Source organism: Phoca vitulina, unplaced genomic scaffold, assembly GCF_004348235.1.
Source record: "Phoca vitulina isolate PV1807 unplaced genomic scaffold, GSC_HSeal_1.0 scaffold21, whole genome shotgun sequence".
Classification (NCBI taxonomy): Eukaryota; Metazoa; Chordata; class Mammalia; order Carnivora; family Phocidae; genus Phoca; species Phoca vitulina.
In genome coordinates, this window is record NW_022589724.1 from 6,936,683 (window position 1) to 6,953,895 (window position 17,213).

The following is a 17,213-nucleotide window of genomic DNA, read 5'->3' on the forward strand; positions in this document are numbered from 1 at the left end:
GACCCTGGGAAGATGAGCTTTCCACTCTTGAAAGCAGGGATACCATGAGATCACACCTCCACGGGAGGCATTCCATTTAACTTTCTGAAACAGCAATCTGCCAACTCTGTGGGGAGTAAAAATAATACAAAGGTGTGAGTTAGAAAGCATGGGAGAGAAGTCAGAGGCCAGGCAGAGAACAAGCAGACAGCTGCAAGAGGCACTTTAAGGTTCGTTCCAAACCAGCCACAAATGGGTGCGGTGAGTTGCCAGTTTGGCAAACCTTTTCATGCTCGCGTTTATGATCTATGATGAACTCAACAAAGGCATGCTGGCTCAAGGACAGTAAGACATCAGTTTAGGAGTTATCTCTCAAACACTGCAGATAAAGCCTCAAAGTGGCAAAGCAAAAGCTGCGACTGACGGTCTTCTTCAGTGCCACGGGGTCTGCCCATAACCTGGCATTTTGTCCATGAGCTCTGTAGGAGAAAGAGGATCCCAGCCCCACGGGCCACTTCCGAACTCCAAGGCAGGAGCCACATGATGGGACATTCTCTAGGTCTCCATGTGTCCAACAACACTTTCTGGAGAAAGAAGTCTGGTTATCTTAGTATTAAAAAGAACCTCCGGGTGCCTGGGTGGCTCGGTCAGTTAGGCTTCCGACTCAGGTCACGATCTCGGGGTGGTGGGATGGAGTCCCACCTCGGGCTCTATGCTCAGCGCAAGAGTCTGATTCAGATTCTCCCTCCCCCTCTCTCCTGCTCACTCTCTCTCTCTCAAATAAATGAATAGATAAAATCTTTAAAAAATAATAAAAATAAAAAATACTTTATAAAAAGAACCTCCAGCTTTCCTCTTGCCAGTGAGGTCATTATATGATGAAGGAGACTGAGGCACAGAGAAATCAGGTGCCTTGCCCCATGTTATTGTTAGTGACAGAGCTAGAGCGCGGGGTAATTGACTCCCGAGCTTTTTGTCCCACAGGTTGATGAACTCATGTGGATGCCAGCAAGCTCATAGCAAAAATCACATAGCTGAAGAGCCCAGGTTTTGCTGGCCAGTGAGTCCAAAGTTTGTCACACGAGCAAAGTCTCCCAAACTTGGTCAGCTCTGTGCCTCTACCTGCTCATTCAGGAATTTATCCCCCTCCCCCAAGTTTCCCTACCCAGGATCTTTTGCTTAGTCCTGCTCAGACAGTCTGCAGCCCACGAGCCCCTTATGGAAGATACAGACTCTGTTAGTTCACCTGCTGTGCCCTCCCTTGGGTCTTTCCTGATTCTCCACCAAGTTCTGCACATCTCTGCAGATGGGTCTCTGAGCCAGAAGCAGCACTGCGAGCCAAGCCAGGGCAGGAGCAGAGGGGGACAGGAGGGGGCGGGGCATGTGCAGCTCACCGTGTGCGGCCTTTCGCCGCTTTGGTCCCAAAGCAGGTGTGTGTACCCCAAGCCTCCCAGTCTCTCGTGAAATACAGACTCTGTTACTTGCTCTGTCACTATTCCCACAGAGGTTCACAACCAGGCCTTCAGCCATGAGGGAATGTAAGAGAAGAGTTTGAGGCAACTATCCAGACAATTTTTGCCTTCCTAGCCTTGTATGGTCTTTACCTCCCCTCTCACCTCCCCAGTGCCTCTCCACCAACACACACACACACACACACACACACACACACACACACACACCAAAAAACAACAACAACAACCAAAAAAAAAAGCACACAGGAGTAACGTCTGGCACCTCCTTCCTCAATCACCCAAAAAACAAAAAGCGCCCACGCGTATGTGTTTGGACTTGTACAAAGAGGCCTTTGGAAGAAAGTAATTGCCTAACTTTGAGCACCAGAAGCATCTGAGTTTTAGCTCTGTCTCAAAGAAGATAAACCTTTACCATTATTGGAATCATATCATAAGCTGATCATGTGCTTAAATAAATTACGGCTGGGTGGGGGAGAAAACATCATTCCTAAGCAATGCCTGCCTTAAGTTTACGTTCCCACAGGAGTAGAAGCTGAGAAGGAAACGGGTACTGGTACTGTATTCGAAAGGCAAGCCCAGCATACCCCCGTGAGAAAGTAGGGACAGGAAAGTGAGACAAGAACAGGAGGAGAAACATCAGTAAAGGATATGTGCATAAGTAAGCCATTAACTATGAGCTACTACTGGGGCTCAGTCCTGCTGGGAACCCTCTCAGAAACTGTGAGGAACTTGCCTCAGAATCATAGTCAGGACAAGAGAGGGGGAGAAGAGGGTGCAAAATTTAAGGAGGCACTCGCCCTCAAGGTCGGCCACATCAAGTCATGCAAAACAGAGTCAGCCCTGCTCTGAATCATTCTACTGGGAAGACCGCAGCATTTACTCATTGCTTTCCATCTCTCGTTGGTTGAGAATGGCCCCCTGCCCCAGGGGTGCTGATGTCCCTGCACTTCTGGGCTGAACCTGTCTGAGGCTCTGCAAGCTCCTCAGGTGAGTGCCAAGAAAGTCCCTAGGCAGGGAAAAAGGGAAGCAGGTGTGGGGGGTGGGAAGCTGTCCATGCCCTGGAAAGTGTCTACAGCTGCCACCAGTGAGGACGGGTAGGTAAAGGGGATGGGAGCAGGGCATCAACTGATTCTGTTACATGCTCTACACATACCAACAGTATCTTGAATACACATCAAAATTATGAAACTCGTGTGCAGACCCCAGTATTGGTCAATACGTGGGCTTCCCATAACTCAACCAACATCTCAAAACTCAAAGCAAGTTGAAGGCAAAAACATTCTGCACTTAGAGGTACAGAATTTAAAAGCTAAAGTTAACATCATCATGTAGTGAAGAACTGGAAAGACTATACCGATAGGCCACGCTTAGGCGTTGTGGCCACAGCCCCAGCTAAGGTGTCAGCATCGGTTAGTGAGCCAGCCTTCAGGTGATCCCAGCCCTCATCCTTCGAGCTTCCCCAGAAGACATGGAGCAGAGATAAGCTGGTGCTCTGAACTCTGCCAAAATTAGAGATTTGTGAGCAAAATTAATTATTGGTTTTGTTTCCACTGTTAGTTTCGTTGGCTTTTTAGGCAGCAATACATACTGGAAACAGCTGTCCATTTTCCCAGTACACTCCTGAAGATAAGGACAGTGGCTAATTAACTAAGGAAGGTGCAGAACTTGGCATAGAGTAGGTGCTCCATAGGTACTGAATGTGGGTGAAAGAATAAAATGTGGTTCCAGCTTTTTCTTAAAGATTTATTTATTTATTTTAGAGAGAGAAAGTGAGAGCATCAGCAGGGGGAGGGGAAGAAGGAGAGGGAGAGAGAGAATCTCAAGCAGGATCCTCACCGAGCTTGGAGCCCGACTAGGGGCTCGATCCCACAACCCTGAGATCATGACCTGAGCCGAAATCAAGAGTTGGACGCTTAACCGACTGAGCCACCCAGGTGTCTCAAACATGGAACGCCGTCATCAATTTGCATATCATGCTTGCACAGAGGCCATGCTAATATTCTCTTTATCATTCCAACGTTATTAGTATATGTGCTGCCAAAGTGAGTGCTCCAGCTTTTGAAGAGCAAGTTCAGAGGAAGAATGAACTTCCCTAAAAAAATGGAGCCATCTTTTTTTTTTTTTTTTTTTTTTGGCAAAGTTGACATACAATGTTACATTAGTGTCAGGTGTACAACTTAGTGATTTGACAAGTTTACATAGTGTGCTATGTTCATCACAGTGTAGCTAGGATCTGTCCCATTACATCACTGTTAGAATATCACTTACTATTCCTGAGGTTCTTCTTTTTATTCCCATGACTTACTCATTCCATAACCGGAGGCCTGTGTCTCCCTCCCTCCTTCACCCATTTTACCCAACCCTTACCCCCAAAATGGAGCCATCTTTGAGATTTGGGATTTGTTTTGAGGAAAACAGGTACCATTGATAAGTCCCCTAGCTAGAAGTGGGTCTCTGCTTCCTATGCCATTTCACATTCATGGGAGAAGACACAGTCTGCCCAATTTACACTTGACAGAAAGTTTGTCTCCGTGTCCTTAGCTATAGAATTCAGTTGCTCAGAATGAGGAAAATTATACCCTCCTATAAAGTCATGGTCTCAGAATGTATAAATAAGAGTCTGAGGAACAATTTGTAAGATATTCCACTTATTCTAGATAAGGGGGGCAACCCAAAAAAAGTATAAAATTTAAGACTTATGTATTGCTAATCAAAAGCAGAATCCTTAATTGCTCCCATAGCTTTTCAGGGCCTTTCTTGGCTTTCTTGGTATAACTTCCAGCTATCGCCTGTCAACTCCCTTCTAAGAACACCACCCCTCCCTTTCTTGATCTATACATGAAATCTTGGCTTCCATTCTTGACTAAAGACTCTTTCCATGAATATGTCAGTGGCTCTGTGTGTGTGTGTGTGTGTGTGTGTGTGTGTGTGTATCAGAAGCAGCTTTATAGGTTAATACCTTTGGTAAAACTCAAAAAAGCACCCTCTCCATACACTATCTAGTTATGTTGTTTTTTTATCTCACACCCAAAAAGCACCTTCTCTGAGGAGAACCACGATGTGCAGGTTTCAGGCTGGCCAAACCCAAGCCAGACAGTCATGGATCAGCTGGTTACGAGCTCCTCCAGGGGCGTCTGACTGCTTCCAGCCCACACTCAGAACTGACTACAGGAATCCTGAAGATTTTAGATTTGCCTATAAGTCTGACCAGAAAGAGTAAGAACTACTGCTAATTGGAATCCACAAGGGTAGCTGTTCAGTGAGTCAGTGCATCACAGGGAAAAGAAGTTACATAGCCCTCCTCTGAGAAATACATTTGGCAGAATTCTGTCATTATTCATGACTTAGATTCCAGGATTCACTAAGAAGAGACAGGAGACTGGGTGTTCACAGATGGAAGAAATGACACCGCTTCAGAGCCAAATGTTCAGCTCTTCTCTGACACCAATCAATATCTAATGTGATTGCTATAGTGACTGCTAATGCAGTATAATGAATATGTGTATATCCAGCATATCAGGTTACTGAGAATTGAATGAGGTTTCAGAATTTTATTTTGTTTTCCATAATCAGTCGGAAGATCTGTTCCAGGTCCAATTAATACATTATTTTAATTCCTTCTTCATAGCGGCGTTAGACATTTGAAATGCCCATATGTGTCAGGCACTGCGTTACTCACTTGAGAAATAAAAATGACTAGAGCGAAGTGCTTGCCCTCAGGGAGTCTGACGTCTTCTGAGAAAGCTAACTGTCTGAGGGAAAAGCTTAGGATGATTTTAGAAACATACGGGATCTTTGCTTATTTGGTATTTCAGCAAATCACTGAACGAAGAGATTTCACAGTCTTTATGAGCACACAAACAAAAACATTTCTTTCATCACGTCAAGCAAACCACAATACCTTCTGGCTACTGGTCACTACATTCCTGCATGGGTGTGGGATGCGGTTAAACATTTACCAGTAGCAGTACCCTTTCTCAACTTAATTCGGATATGGATGATGAACGAATAAAACAGAAGCGAAGCAGCTCTGCTTGAAGTGTCAGGAGGGAGGACCCCCAGACATCTTGTGATTCGGTCTTCCCTCTCACACACAGCAACCCCTAAGAAATATTTGCAAAAGCCCTAGGATGCCACAAGGCGCTATTTGAAAACCACGCACTGAGCAGATGTCCAAAATTCCCTCCAGCTCTGAAGTCTGCAGAGCTGACACTTAGACACTTCACTGAGAAGAGAGTGTCTCTAGACTAGACTCTTGGCTGCACTGCTCAGGCTCTCGGTGGGCCTGCTAGCAGGCACAATGCCCATTTGCCCCCTCGACACTATGCTCGTTTTGCGTGCAAACTGGATTTAGTCCACCTTGTGTCTCCAATTTCTACCACAAGGCCTGGCACTAAATAAAAGCAAGAGCGAATACAGAATGACCAACAAATGTGGCTGAAGACAAATAGGATTCTCCTGGAGGAAGCCACTGTGAAAGAAGGGCTGGGGCAGAAATGTATCCTGTTACAGACTAAATGTCTGTGTCCCCTCAGAATTCATATGCTGAAATCCTCACCCTTAATATGGTGCATTAGGAGGTGGGGTCTTTGGGAGGTTAATCAGGTCATGAGGATGGAGCCCTCTTGAACAGGATTAGTACCCTTAGCAAAGAGACACGGGACAGCTCTCTCGCTTTCCTTCTGCCGTTTGAGAACACAAGAGAACAGCAGTCTGCAAGTCAGAAGAGGGGTCTCACCAGAATCCAACCACGCTGGCACCCTGATCACAAACTTCTAGCCTCCAGAACTGTGAGATATACATTTCTGTTGCTTATAAGCCACCCAGTCTGTGGTGTTCTGTGATAGCAGGCCATACTGACTAAGGTAATACACTCTGATCACCTCCTAGATACCTGTTTACCTAGACATCTATACAAACACACTCACACACACATACACTCGCACACACACACGCACACACCCATGCACGGACACACAGGCACACACACCCCTTAGCCTTATTCATGGCAAGAAAGCAACAGCTATAGAATGCTCTACTTGACTCTCCCTGTTCTAGATAATGTGTGCTCTGGGGCTATTTCCTACACATTTACTTATTCTTTAAACCCCTAGGAAACTGACCAATTCTTATTCCATCCTCCTTTTTGCTTCTAGCCTTTTCTCCTTCTCTCTTATGCTTAGAGTAGACATTCAGGACATGTTAGGACTTTCCCCTCTCCTTCCCAAGATAGGATCTACAGATTCTCATCAACTTTTTTATGTTTATGTCTTTCCTAAAACCAGATACATGGTTTTAGAAACAGTACCACTGATCAGTGTGACCATTAGAAAGTAGAGTGTGATAGGCATTTCCACCTGCTATGGGTACTATTCTATTATTCAGCAACCATTTTATACGGTCGACTCACGTGACATTTGAAATTGACTAAAATATCCGTGTCTTCTTTTCATGAACTAACAAGAAGACCATTCTCCATCATATACTTGTGCATTTTTTAAGACACAGACTTAGGACTTTACACTGCATTTATGAAAAATCATTTATTAGTTTGATATTTCTCTCTCTTTTTAAAGATTTTATTTATTTCTTTGACAGAGAGAGAGCAGGAGAGCACAAGCAGGGGAGAGAGGCAGAGGGACAGGGAGAAGCAGGCTCTCCGCTGAACAGGAAGCCCCATGCTGAACTCGATCCCAGGACCCTGGGATCACGACCTGAGCCAAAGGCAGTCGCTTAACCAACTGAGCCACCCAGATGCCCCAAAAATTATTAGTTTGGGGTGTTGTTTCAGTTGACTTTATTTTCCTTCTTAAAAAAAAAAATCTTGATTTTGATATTCATTGTATTGAGTATCTCTAAAATGTTGTATAAAGGTACGTACAAATTTCATTTAACTTACTGATAAAATTGGGGGACAATTAAAAGTCCTGTGACATGCCACTGTATACCTCCCTTGAGGTTGCCATAGGCCCATTAGCCACTTGTTGAACTAGCACATTACCATTGGGGTGACTTTTCTCCATCTTGTCCTCAAGAAAACACTTTAACCTTACTGAAATCAAGATACACTGATTTTATGGAATCTCTCTGTTCTATCAGTGTCAACCCTCTCATAAATGGGAACAAGGCTAGTTGAGCATGGCTTGCTCTTAGTAAACTCATGCTGTTTTCTTTGCTTATGTGCTTACAAACCATCTGTTTCACCATCTGATGCCAGGGATTGCACACCAAACCCACCAGTTTAATGACTTTACTTTTACCTATCTTAAAACTTAGGCTGACTGCATGCAGACCTGAGTTTTGTTTTCGTTTTTATTAGTAAAGCATGACAGATTTCGATAGGAGTTTGTATATAATGCGTTCGCAAATAAAAATATATATTAATGCCTGGCCAGGGCCTGGATTTTATCACAACAGGAGAGTTGAGAAAACAGCAGGGTCTGAAGCATATGTTACCCCTGTGGGTCTCCATGCCACTTTCCTCATCACTGTGTTAGTATAGCCCTTCCCCCGGGGGCCAAGCACTGCTCTGAGGTCTGATACTGGTGATAAGCGCCATCAGGCACTCACAGAGGGTTGATACAAATGATTTGATAATTGGTAGGGAAAGCAAGGTGACATCATGGAAAGAAGGTAACTGCACCGTGATAGCACCAGCCAAACGGCAACTCTCCTCGCCTAGTAGAGATGCACAGTAAACACCAGGAGCGCAGATGGAGACAGCAGGAAGCAGCCTATACTTTACCCCACCCTTATCCCCAGTAGGAAGTGTTACTGATTCCACGCTTCATGGGATGGAACAAAACAAGCCCACATCCCCAAATCCATTTAAAAAAAAAAAAAAAAACAACATAGTCAAGGGGAATTCAAGGTAAAATCTCGCTCTGTACCATTCGTTTTTATCTGAAATGTGTTCTGGATCACGGAGAGCAAGAGTGGAGAGAGTGATGGAGAACTCGGCTAAGACCTCATGCTGTCCTAGGGCTACTCCGTCTGCCTCGTGAAGTCTCTGTGGGCTTCTGAACAAACCCACAGGCGCTGCCTTCCCTCTTCGTGCCTCGCAATTTTATGTTTCCAGAATTCTATGTTCCTTTATGTAGGAAGTTGATCTTCATAAATTATGGCCCTTAGAGATTTTCTAATTTTTATGTCCATGCTGTGCTTCCCACACCCTTCTTGTCTGCTCTCTTTCAGGAAAATCCTCATTGAACCCCATGGAATTAGTTCTCCCTTTAGTTCAGACCTTATTTGTAAAAGTTCTAGAAAAATACAACATTATCTCTCTTCCAGACAGAGTAGTAAAATATTAAAATCTTACAAAGCAAGTCTCCTCCGTACAGTCAAACTCAACTATCAGCATCAGCAACTGCAAAGCACCCCACCAATTCCTAAGCAACACAGGGTGAGGACCAAGAGAAAGAGAAGCAAAAGTTGCTTCAGTCAAGCACAGTATTTTGAGAAGCGTTAGGAATAGGTGAGGAATCTGGCACAGTAAATTTTACTCTCAACTAGAATATTCAGGGAATGGCTCTGTCTTTCTGTTTTGGTATGTTTGCTTGCTTTTGTTTTAAATCCCCTAATTAAAAAGATGCTGTGTTACGGTATGATTCCACTTGCATGTCGTTCTGGAAAAGGCAAGACTAAAGGGACAGAGACTAGATCACCGGTTGCCAGGGGTCAAAGGTGGGAGGACGGGTTGACTACAAAGGAGCAAGCAGCACAGGGTACTTTGGGGGGTAATGGAACTGTTCTGCATCTTAATTTTGGTGATGGTTGCATGACTCCATGCATTTTTTCAAAACCCATAGAACTATACACTTTAAAAAAAGTGAATTTTGCTGTATATAAAAATAAGTGAAGTAAAATGTTAAGTTGCTGCGTGATGTAGGACAAGGACCTCTGGACTGGGATATGAGACCTACCCCTCACCCCCTCTAGCTCTGTTCCCCTCCCTAGCACTAGAGCCAACGGTTATTCTGCCTTTTATTCTTACCACCAGAATTCTTTCTAAAATTACTCTAGGAGATATGCCATGCAGGGGAGAAGGTCCGCTTCCTTTGGCATGTTTCAACATCTTTAGCACCAGTGTGCCACATCCCTGGACACACAAGGTAACCATCAACATGGCATGTCAGCCCTGGGCAGCCCAAGACTCAGCCGTCCTTGTCCTCCTCTGGTGCTTGGCACTTCCACAGGCCATCACATTTTAATAGATTTTACTAAAGTAGTAATGCATTTATTCATTCATACATTTCATTACAATGCACTTAGTGAGTTCAAATATCAGGCTCTTAAGAGAGCAACACAGGGTTGTTTGTGATTAGATTCAGCAACACGGAGATGTTGGTACTGAGCTGGCCTCCCGTATGTATTCTCCGCAGCTTCCCACTCTGACTGTGTCCCCCATAGAAGCTCTTGTGACATAGTAGGTGTCTGAAACAGGGTTCGGAGAAATCCTCCCATCACCACAATCTAGTGCATATTTTTAACTCCTGCATTGATGTGCTCTTTGTAATAAATATTTCTTGAATGCTTTTCCAGGTTTGTTTATGATTTGCCCTCAGCATTTCTATATGATTAGTTCCAGGGCACTTTTATGTGTCTCATTTCCAGTACCTTCCTTCAGTATTCTCCATCTTTAGAGTTGGTCTCCTGGATTATCTGATTGTTCTATATCTCATTAGTTTTTCTTATATGATTTTTGGGGATCAAAGACTTATTAAAATTTTATGCAGTTCAATCATTTGAGCTTCTCATAACTTTTAATTATGTAAGCTGATACACAATCACTGGATGGTAGCATACTGGTTGACTATAGTTTTCAAGTGGAACCTTGTCCAGCAGGATCTTGGGAGGCACATCTAAGCATTGTAAGTGTGTATAGAAAGATCACAGTACTTACCACTTTTTTTGTTTCAGGTGGCGCCCAAGTTCCAGAGTTTCTGGCAGAGACTGCAGAACTTCACGAAATGGGGGTCGGGGGGCAGTGCAGAGGCTTCCAGTCAGGAGTTATCCTTGGCTCCTGTTTCATCATCCCTCACCTCCTACTGCTTGTCACGTCTTGTCACCTCCCTCACTTCTCTGCCCTACTCTATCCCCACTGCCCTGCGCTTGAACAAGCCTCCACCCTCTCTATTCCTGGACCACAGCCACAGGTCTAAGAAGCTTGACACACAGGAGTAGTAATCATCGGGTGGATGGATGGATGGTTGGACGAAGGAATGGGAAGGAAGGAGGGAGGGAACAAAGGAGGGGAGTGGAAAAATGGAAAGAAGGAAAAAAAAAGAAGGAAATAGTTCTTTTTGATATCACATGAGTAGAGTACTTGCAAATCATAAATGCAGTGCTGTGAAGCACATTTAATTTCCTAGTTCTCTAAGTAGCAGAATGAACCCCAAAACATAATTTCTCCTCTTCCCCATTCACCAAGGATTCCACTATCCATGTGGATTGTCAGCATTTGATGATTAAAAATACTTTATGCCCACCAACCAAACACAGAGAAATAAATCATACTCTCACATGTCCCCTGGGCAAGTGATGAGGCATCCAGTGCCTTCTGCAGACAGCCCCCCTCTACGCTCCTTACACATAGCTGCACAAGTTCCCCAGGACCCACGGCGACAGTTACCTGACTTCCTGTTCTTTCAAACCAGAAAGCCCCACCACATCACTTATCCAAGAGAGCTAAGTCATTCTCCTCACTTGCCTGGGAGTCTGAAACCCCTGCCTTGCAAAGCTGTGCTGGCCAAGAGAGAGGCAGCCTGGGCTATAAATTGCTAAATAACTAAAGTAATGAGCTGGAATACAGAAACCCACTCTTAAGACCCTCATCCTCCTTTTTTTTTTTTTTTTTTTTTTGGTGGAAACTGACTCTTCACATTAAACTATTGATCGTATCTCTGTTGACTAAACTGCTATTTATTTTAGTGGTATGATACTGGAACTTTATCATGTTTATACAGGTGAATGCTTTTTGGCTTACTAGGCATGGGGAAAAGCTCCCTAAAATGAATTCAAGTTTATATGTCGGTGGGTGTTAACAGCTTTGGGTACTGCCTTGGTGACTTTGCTTGGTAGAGCTCTATACTGTGGTTTAAACATGGGCTATTTTCCCTTCCTTGGGTGCAACTCTATTGAAAGAAGCTATACCTGGCTTTTGTCCACAGAAAACTATGTGTTTAAAACCAGTTGAGAAAGTAAAAAGCCAATTGCCCATGGCAAAAATTTAGCAGACGTTCCCTAAAGGCAGAGAAACTCATTCCTGCCACCTATAAGCAAAGCATGTAGTGAATGCCCACTGTATGACTGGAGGGTAAGTGGGGGACCCTCTAAGGCTGGGCTCAAGCAGTTCCAATAATCTGGAGGTTATAAAAGGGTGAGCAAAGAGGCCAAAGGGGAAGGCTGAATAGCCCGTACAACTGGTTCTATTTTAGTTTATAAGCTCTATGGTACAAAGCGTAAAACTTATTAGGTGTTCAGTCGAGTACTGCACAAACGTGGTGCCTAATTAATAAGCTTTGTTTGCTGATAGATGGAAAAACATTCCAAGGTCCTGCATCACTTGAGAATCCAGGAGGATGTGTGAATCAAGGTATTAAAGTAAAGGTGGTAAGGAGCCAATAAGTCCTATGCAGCGTCTTATTTCAAGGGCTCTTATTCTGAGGTGTAAAAAAAAAAAGAAAAATTTGATACATTTTTCAATAGGTGATTAGGATAGTGACCGTGTGCTACCAAAATAATAAGAAAACAAGTACTGAAACTTTTCAGCCAAACTGAATTTTCATAATTATGTATCTTTAGTAAAGCAAGGTATAACATGTAATCTGCAGGTGGATTTTTTTTTTTTTTGCTATTTTCAATCCTTTAAAAGTAACATAAAAAGCACTTTTTCTTTTGTTAAATTGAGACATAATCGGCATACAATGTTGTATTAGTTCAGGTGTACAATATAATGATTTGATATATGTGTATATTACAGAATGATCACAAGTCTAGTTAACATCTATCACCATATGAAGTTACCAAAGTTTTTTTTCTTGTGATAAGAACTTTTTTTTTAAGATTTTACTTATTTATTTTAGAGATAGCGTGCGCGAAGGGAGGAGCAGAGGGAGAGGGACAAGCAGACTCTGTGCTCAGGGCTCCCATCCCAGGACCCTGAGGTCATGACCTGAGCCAAAATCAAGAGTGCGAGGATTAACCAACTGAGCCACCCAGGCACCCCTTCTTGTGATAAGAACTTTTAAGATCTACTCTCAGCAACTTTCAAATATATAATACAGTATGGTTAACTATAGTCACCATGCTGTACATTACATCCCCAGGACTTATTTATTTTATAACTGAAAGTGTACCTTTGGATCACCTTCACCCATATCGCCCACCCCCAAAAGCACCTTTTCTAAAACTAAAAACCAATTGCAGTGGGGGGGAGAAGAGACCCTCATTCAAGAATTTGGCTCAGCTGCCATCCCACTAGTATCTGGGATTCCAACAAATTAATTTGCCTATTTTGATTGGAAGATGCCGACGGAGAGATGAGGTGTTTTAAGTGCTTAAAACTGTAGCTTCTATCTGCATCTATCACAGATTGGTAGTAAAGAGCTTTGCTCTTAGTTTACACCTGTTCTGTTCCTAGAGTAAGGAGTCTCAGCAAGCTTCAAACTCCTCAGTGTGGCTAATCATGTTATCTTCACTAATACAACTGTGTTTGGGGATGTGGAGACAGAAAGCTGGACAGATGGCCCTCAGCAAGACCCCTACATGCCTTAGTCCTCCGTGCCAAGGGATCCTACAGAGAGCAATGACTCACGGGATTGAATTACAAGGGACACAGAAAGTTATTTGAAAATGTAAATATAACTTCAGTTCACCAGAGGTCAGTCCTTTTCTTTTTCTTTTAATGGAAAATTTCAAGAAATAAAGAACACAATTTTACATATTTGAAGCTCCAATTTTATTTCTTCCCCTTGATTTGGTGTTTATTAATCTTATGTATCTCCTTTATATTTTCAATACATATAAATGTATCTGTAATTAGGGGGACCTGGGTTCTCGGTTGGTTAAGAGTCTGACTCTTGATTTCAGCTCAGGTCATGATCTCAGAGTCTTGAGATCGAGCCCTGCATTTGGCTCTGCACTGAGCGTGGAGCCTGCTTAAGATTCTCCCCCCCAGCAACCCCCACCCCGGCCTTGTGCATGTGCAAAAAAATTTGTTTAAGTATCTATAATTAATAACTAGTATAGTTTTGTATATTCCAAACTTTGTATAAGTGGTATTATATTGGCATTGGACACATCATTCTGTAACTTGTTCTTGCACAGATAATGTTTTTGAGATTTATATATGTTGATAATGCAGTTCTAATTCATTCATTTTCACTGTTTTACAGCATTCAGTTGAATGAATTGATTTACTTTTCCATTCTTCTCTTGAGGGACATTTTCATTGTTTCCTATTTGGGGCTGTCATCATCTATAAATATTTCCCACCATGTCACTTTATGCATATGCATACACTTATGTAGATTTTCTCTAGGTTATAATATGCTCAAAGTGGATTTGCTTTATAGTCTTGACTTTCATGATATTGCCAAACTGAACCAACTTACACTAACAGCAGTAGATGAGAGCTTCTGTTGCTCAACATCTTTGACAACAATGGATATTATTTGTCGTAGTAATTTTTCCAATCAGATAAATGTGAAATTATGTCTTCTTGTTGTTTTAATTAGTATTTCCCTGATTACCAGGGAGGTTGAGATCTCACTATTAGCCATTCAGTTTTCCTCTTCTGGAAATTGCCAAGTCATATCTTTGTTCATTACTATTGTATCATTACATTTTATCATTTGCCTCTGCTTTATTGATTTGTAGTAGTTAAATGTTCTGAATACTAATCTTTCATCGCTGAGTTGTAATTGTTTTCCCAATGTTTGCCTTGCCTTTTCACTTGTGTTTTCTAATGTACAGAAGTTTTGTTTGTTTGCTTTCTTGCTTGTTTTTAATGTAGCCACATTTACCTATCTTTTCCTTCATAGTTTGGGCTTTGTGTGGCTTGGTTAAGAAATCCTTTTCTAGACAAGTTCATAAAGATATATAGGAGAACATCTAAAAGTTTTAAAGTTTTGCTTTTCACATTGTCTCTAGTTAACCTAGAATTTATTTATTCTTTTTTTTTTTTTTTTGGATGTTGAGATTTAGCGATTCTTTTTTTTTTTTTCACGTGGCTAACCAATCATTTCAAGCACAATTTATTGAACAGTCCATCTTCTCCCAATGATCTATCATGTAAGTCCCCATATATGCATAGTCTGTGTTCTGTTCTCTATTTGCCTATTCCAGCAACATCACCATACTATCTTATTACTAGGTTCCCCACCTTATTCTTTTAAAAACGTTATTCATGAACCATTGATCTTTCACATAAATTTTAGAATAAGCTTGTCAGGTCACACATAATCTCTAAATACACTAAATATTTATTCAATATGTGAATATACATTTAGTATATTTAGTATGTAAATGTACATACACTAAAAACACTATTGAGAATTTTATTCAGGTTATATTAAATGTATAGATTTGAGGACAATTGATGGCTTTATAAAATAGAATCCTTTCACCCATGAACACGATGTATCCATCCATTTATTTAAATGTTTTCTTAATGTTTTTCAATAAAGTCTTACACTTCCCTCCGTTAAAATTCAGCACACCTTTTTTTAAAAAGATTTATTTTAGGTTCCTGATGTTTTCTGTTGCCAATGTAAGTGGTATCTTTTGTCAAATTGATGTTTGTCCTTTGTTGGTGGTGACAGGAATAAATTTATTTACTGTATATTGTAGTTATTTCCAACTCCCTTCTCTTAAAAGTGTTAATAATTTGTAAGTTCTCTTGAAATTGTCTTGTACACAGTAATATTGTCTTGTATAGTATGCTTTCTTTTCTCACTCTGCTGGCTAAGACTTGACAAACTGAATGTTTAATAAAACCGTTGATAGCCAGAAAACTTGTTCTGTTTTAAGCCATAAAGAGAACACTTGGGAATTTGGGGAAATTTCAAATCTTTCCAAACATCACGAGTCTTACTTTCTCCCTGATTTTATGTTTCATAATGTATGGAGGGTTTGTTTAGAGCACAATAGCTGCTCTGGTCATCCCCCAAATCACTATACATCAACTATTATTTCCATTTTCCGGTATGCCTCTTGCTGGGCTCCCCTACACAAAGAACAAATAAGAAATTATACGTCTTGTTCATTTTTGGCAAAGATGGCTAATTTCATGTTATCCACAAATACCACACTAAACAGACTGAATGCATACATAGTCATAAAACTCAGCAAGTTGAAGCTGAGACATCCAAAGACAAAGAAAAAACCAACTCTAAAACTATTCCACATTCAACTTCTGAACTGATTCTCTTTGAGGCCTTTAAATGTATTTGTTTGCAAAAAAAAACCAAAAAGAGTTCATTGTTAGCAAGTGGAGGTGGTTTATTAGCAGCTGTTAAGAAATCAGGGTTAGGACTTGAGGTAGAGTAGGGAAGTTCTTATATTTAGTGTGTAAAGCCAAAAAGATCTTAAGTCAGTTCTTAACCACAGTTACTACTCTTCAAGAAACCCACAATAGTCATGAGGACCGAGGACCCCAATGGCACTATTTTGACACCTACTCCTCATGCCATGTAAGAACCATCACTTTTTGCTTCCCTATAGCAAGAAGCTAGGAGTAGCAGCTGTAAACCTCACTCCTCTACATCCTATTCAAAGATTAGATTACGATTACAAGTAGATTTTAAAATCTGCACCTTAAATCAGGATTTCAAGTGTGCTACATTTTAAAGACGCTTTATTACAAAATATAAACCTTAGAAAATTAAAGTAGAAAATTTATCAAATTAACAAGTAAGCTTTTACTTTTTTTAGGATGATTTACTTCAGGACTTTTTCAGACTACCCTCTTATTTACTGTGTTGAGTCTTTAGAGAAAATAAGTGAGACTAAATATCACTCATTGCCACCCGAAAACTAGAAAAGAAAATAAAGTTGCTTTGACATGGCAGGGAAAATCATTCATCTTAAAGAAATTTAACATACAAGCTACTTTTTTAGGTTCTCGTTTGCTAAATGGACAATTCAGAATTTGTGAAGCAGAAGCAGCAAGCTCCTGAGCTTGAGGGAAGCTTCTAAACGCGCTCAACTATTATTTGTTTTGTGCTGTTTACTAGTTGAAGGGCAAACAGGCAAAAACGGAAAGACACCACCGCTTCCCACCGCCCAGCACGTAACACCGCACGAGCTCAGCAACCCGCCAAGCGCGCAAGAAGCGCTCTCGCCGCTTTAAGCCGTGGGAGGGCTCTCGGCCCGCCCACGAGAGGGCGGAGCCAGCGCGTCTTCTCCTGGGAGTTGTAGTTTCCGGACCGAGAGCTCCCTGACTCCTTTCTTCCCAACCCCATCGCCCTCCGGCAGCCTACAGACTCTGAAGCTGCTTTGGATTGAGCACAGGGCACAACCGGAGATAAAAGGACAGGATCGGGAGGCCACTGATGAGTGTCTAGAAAGTGGTGGCTGGGCCAGCTCCGCGCATGCGCAGATGGCCGGGCGTCCCCTGCTCCACCCGCGCCCCTTAGGGCGCGCTGGGCGGGGACATAGGGCACCAGGCAAGTTTGCGGTAATACGGTTTGCGGGTCGCGGTTGTTATAGCGAGGCGAGAGGGGAGCTGTCTGATAACCAGGGGGAGTGGTTCTCGTTCTA

General features: G+C 42.2%; 1 pseudogene; it reads right to left on the reverse strand.

Annotated features, from left to right (window-relative positions):
* Positions 1-3,390: 3,390 nt before the first annotated feature.
* Positions 3,391-3,501, reverse strand: LOC116641463 (annotated as a pseudogene).
* Positions 3,502-17,213: the final 13,712 nt, after the last annotated feature.